This window comes from Portunus trituberculatus, chromosome 46 (assembly GCF_017591435.1).
Source record: "Portunus trituberculatus isolate SZX2019 chromosome 46, ASM1759143v1, whole genome shotgun sequence".
In the NCBI taxonomy this organism is placed as follows: domain Eukaryota; kingdom Metazoa; phylum Arthropoda; class Malacostraca; order Decapoda; family Portunidae; genus Portunus; species Portunus trituberculatus.
The window spans coordinates 6,524,752-6,529,751 of record NC_059300.1 but is presented as its reverse complement, the minus strand read 5'-3'; the positions used below and the strand labels follow the sequence as shown (position 1 = coordinate 6,529,751).

At 37.8% G+C, this 5,000-nt stretch overlaps 1 protein-coding gene across 2 annotated transcripts in view; it reads left to right on the top strand.

Moving 5' to 3' along the window:
* LOC123520327 (neurogenic locus notch homolog protein 1-like) overlaps positions 1-5,000 on the top strand; it is a 62,315-nt gene that overhangs the window by 5,134 nt on the left and 52,181 nt on the right. The window contains exon 1 of one of the 2 annotated variants that reach the window (XM_045282540.1): positions 4,722-5,000. This exon is cut by the window's right edge and continues 50 nt beyond it. The exons of the other annotated variant lie outside the window; for it this stretch is intronic. The gene's annotated coding sequence lies outside the window, so the exon portion shown is untranslated. Of the gene's footprint in view, positions 1-4,721 lie in introns of those variants that run through there. 2 annotated transcript variants of the gene reach the window in all.

Genomic DNA, 5,000 nt, shown 5'->3' with positions numbered 1-5,000 from the left:
AGTAAAGAAAGAAAAACTCTTAATAAGACGCCCTTAGAATTTTTAAGTGGTTGTAAAATCTCTGAAAAGTAATTGGACAGGATTCCAATGTTATGTACGAGTTTTTTTTTTTTTTTTTTTTTATTTCTTACCTCCTTCCTTTTTATGTCTCTGTCATAAGTCCAATCGGTTCTATTGTGTTATGTCAGTTTTTTTTTTTTTTTTTTTTATGTATCTACGTATAGAGGTGAAATAGTCAGAGAGATTTCAGGTCAGAAGAAGGTGGAAATACAGAAGCAAGCAGGGAGTTCCAGAGTTTACCAGTAAAAGTAATGAATGATTGGGAATAATGGTTAACTCTTGCATTAGGGAGGCGAATAGGTGTGAGAGAATTAAGAAAATCTTGTGCAAAGAGGCCGTTGAAGGATTGAAGGAGGAGAGACATGCAGTTAGCAAGATCAGAAGAGCAGATAGCATGAAAATAACGGTAAAGGATAGCAAGAGATGCAACATTGTGAAGGTGAGAAAAAGGCTGAAGACAGTCATCTAGAGGAGAGGAGTTGATAAGGCGAATAGGTTTTGATTCCACCCTATCTAAAAGAGCTAGCTGTATGAGTGGAAGCCCCCTATACATGTGAAGCATAATCCATACATGGATGGATTGAGTTTGGGAGACAGTGTATGTACGTACATTACTAATTTTTCTCTGTACCAAACAGAAACTTTAAAAAGATCATAAGTTAGGTGTTTTGTGGCATCCTGCTTAATCTATTTACTTCATGAAGGATTGGTCGTGTATGAAAAGACGTGAAAAGTGGTATAATCAGCATAGGAGTGGATAGGATAAGAAGTTTGGTTTAGAAAAAGGAGAGGGGTGAAAAGAGGAATTCACTCTCCTGAGGAACACCACTGTTAATAAATTTAGAAGAACAATGAACATCTTCCACAGCAGCAATGGAAATTAGGATACGCCTATCTTCATAATTAACTCGAGTTACACGCGCACACACTCTTATTTATCCACTCCTCCCTCCATATCCCTTCTTTACCTTCTCTCCCTCCCTCCAGTCCCTGGGTGGGTGGATGGGTGTGTACGCCTATATTCATAATTAACTCGAGTAACGCGCGCACACACTCTTATTTATCCACTCCTCCCTCCATATCCCTTCTTTACCTTCTCTCCCTCCCTCCAGTCCCTGGGTGGGTGGATGGGTGTGTACGCCTATATTCATAATTAACTCGAGTAACGCGCGCACACACTCTTATTTATCCACTCCTCCCTCCATATCCCTTCTTTACCTTCTCTCCCTCCCTCCAGTCCCTGGGTGGGTGGATGGGTGTGTACGCCTATATTCATAATTAACTCGAGTAACGCGCGCACACACTCTTATTTATCCACTCCTCCCTCCATATCCCTTCTTTACCTTCTCTCCCTCCCTCCAGTCCCTCCACTGCACCTCTCATACCCTTATGTAGTGTGGTTGTTTCTTGCGCGCATCCCTCCCTTCCATCCCATCTCTCCCCTCCTTCCCTCCCTTTTTGTCTCCTCAGGCACGTGACTCAAACCCAAGAGTCTTTTTGATGACACAAGGGAGTTTACGTGAAGTCAGTGCACGTCTCTCTCTCTCTCTCTCTCTCTCTCTCTCTCTCTCTCTCTCTCTCTCTCTCTCTCTCTCTCTGTTATCTTTAGCTCGTCTCTCTACCTCCTTACATTTTCTCTTGCGTTTGTTATGGCATCAGATCTCAATCCTCACGTGTAACAGTCTTCCACGTGACTCTCTCTCTCTCTCTCTCTCTCTCTCTCTCTCTCAGCGGTGTGTTCGATAAAAGTTGATAATTTAAGTTTTTCTTTTCGTTTTTCTTTTAGTTACGTACGTTTGTTTCAGCTTCCTCTGTCGCTCCTTACTTCCAGAGGTGGCACGTGTACCACTGACCTAAGTGTACGAGTATTTTTAGTGCTCACGTGTGCCTGTCTTGTTGCTGTTGTTGTTGCTGGTGGTAGTGGTGGTGGTGGTGGTGGCGGCGGTGGTGGTGGTGTTGGTGGTGATGGTGGTGGTGGTGGTGGTGATGGTGGCGGCGACGACGGTGGTTCCGTTCCTGCCCTTCAGTTTCAATTTAATTTACTTCAAGTTATGCGTACGTATGTGTTATTTATCTATTTATTTATTTATTTTTCATCTAGTGTAATGAGTCGGTGGGTTGTTTATATTGTGTTCGTTTGTTTCCTTTTGTGATCCTTGTTTCTGTATTTGTTTTATTATTTTTGTCATACTTTTCATATACCGTTGTTCTTTTTCACAAACATTCCCCCCCCCCTTCTCTCTCTCTCTCTCTCTCTCTCTCTCTCTCTCTCTCTCTCTCTCTCTCCATAAATAGAATATTCATCTGGGAAATTGATAAACAATAATAACATATCTTCACGAAATTTCCTTGAAATTTCTACTTTAATTTTCCACTTTTTAATCAGCGTCGAGAGTTCTTGTGTGTTCGTGGGTGCACACGCGCCCTCCTCAACGATGGTGTGTGTGTGTGTGTGTGTGTGTGTGTGTGTGTGTGTGTGTGTGTGTGTGTGTGTGTGTGAATCGATGGTAGCGCGTCAGTGTAATGTGTTGTGTATAAATGATTAATTGAAGTACCATGATGGACGTGAATTATTTCTGTCTTGCATTGATTTCTTTCTCTCCTTTCTTTTCTATGATGTACTGCAGTGCTTTCTTTCCTCCCTTCATTCTTTCTTCATTCGCGTCTTTGTGTAGCTGAGTTAAGTTGCTTGTCTTCATGCATATGCCTTATTATTTTCTTGGTTTTGTGTTGCGATGCATCGTTTTTACGTCTATTATGCGAAGGAGAAGGTAATATCTCAATGTCGCTAATGCGACACTTTGATAATATTAATGGTATATGAACATCTTCTGAATTCTTATGTATAAATAAATAAATAAATAAATAAATAGATAAATAGATAAATAAATATATAATAATATATGTAATATAATATAATAATATAATATAATATAATAATAATATAATAATATAATAATATAATGTAATAAATATATAATATATATATATATATATATATATATATATATATATATATATATATATATATATATATATATATATATATATATATATATATATATATATATATATATATATATAGGTATTATTACTTTTTAACGTGAGATGGTCCCAGACCAAGGACAACAAGACTGTGAACCCACAAACTAATACTAATCCACACCAAACCTTCTAACACACACACACACACACACACACACACACACACACACACACACACACACACACACACACACACACACACACACACACACACGCACTAACCCAACGATAGCAACACAGTATCAGGATAAAAAAAAAACGTGTTCGCAATAGCCAGTTAGTTCATTGTGTACTAACGAAAAAGAAGGAAAATAATAATAAGAAGAAAAGATAGTATCTGATGCCAAAAATAGGCATGCGTACTCTGATACTAAAAATAAACTTGAACAAAGCAATAACAGTAGCTCAGTCTAATGAACTAAGGCGAAAGAAAAATAAAATGTGAAAGCAAAAGTGTATCTAACGGATGAGCAAGAAGAAAAACAAAAAACGTTGACTTATAAGAAAGAAAATTATACGTGCTAAAAGAGACAGAAAGAAAAGGTTATAGTTAAATAATGGAAAACTATAAGAAAGCTTAGTCTATGATTATTATGACATTAAAATGCAATAAGGAGTGAAAGAATTAGTGTAGTTATTTGTAAAGGAAAAAAAAAAATGTCATATATATCGTTTGGATAAATATATACTATATAAAATAAGTCAAGAAAAAAAATGGTGAGAAAATGAGATAAGTTATATGAACACAAAAGAAAACCGGACGATGAACGTAAAAAAAAAAAAGGGGCGAACATTTTAGTGAAAGGAAAAAAAGTACTGTGAAGAAGCATAAAACAAGAGAAACAAAATAGAAATACTTTGTATGTACAGTATATAACTCAGTGCTTATGTGTGTGTTGCCTGAGCCTGACAGGAATACTTTATGCGTTGTGTTTGCCATGCTTCAGGGAACGCAGCTTTGACATTTATATAACTGTTTGTCGGTAATAGTGAAAAGATGATAAAAAAAAAACCAAAACGACAGTATCTCATGTTTGCAAAAAAGAACAAGAAAACAATTCATAAGGACATTTTAAATGCAATCTCTCTCTCTCTCTCTCTCTCTCTCTCTCTCTCTCTCTCTCTCTCTCTCTCTCTCTCTCTCTCTCTCTCTCTCTCTCTCTCTCTCTCTTTGTGTGTGTGTGTGTGTGTGTGTGTGTGTGTAAAATAAGATAATGAAACGAAGGAAGAATAGAGAGTAAGATGTTCTGTGCCCTGGCAGAGTCATGATTTAGTTAACTCTTACAATGTGGTATTCAACTATTCTTAACTTTAAAATAGCTATGCCGGATCATTATAAGCATCTTCAAGAGGAAGGAAAGGACTTAAAGAGATTTTTCCAATGTTTAGCAAGTATAATGTCTAGTTGCCTGCAGAACAAAATCAAATTTTCCACAGATGGTTTGCGATAAAGCTTCGAGTGTGTAAGAGCGTGGATTAAAGAAAGTGACCGCGTCCGAACCTCACTGATAAACCACTTTTAAAATGCGCGGCAAACTTCACTCGTCATGTCAAGTATCATTCGGTGTAACGTAATGCTTTACACTGTGTTTACAGAGATCTGTATCGGTGGTGTTCACAATTGTTGGAGCTCACTGTGATCAGTCAGTCCGGTGTTTCCATTCTGTGTTGTTATGATTTTCAGCTATGGATTTGACGACTAAGAGAGGAAAGAAGTGTTTGATGCTCGGTGGATATCTTTCTTGGAGATGCACCGACAAGAAAAATAAGGAGAAAACTGCAACACAATTGGACCTTCAACTGAGTGAGAAAATGCGCATTTGATACCAACCTCAGCCACGCTTTTGATAGAAATATATCGGCGCTTTCAGTGATGACCCGCCGCGCTTCTGATA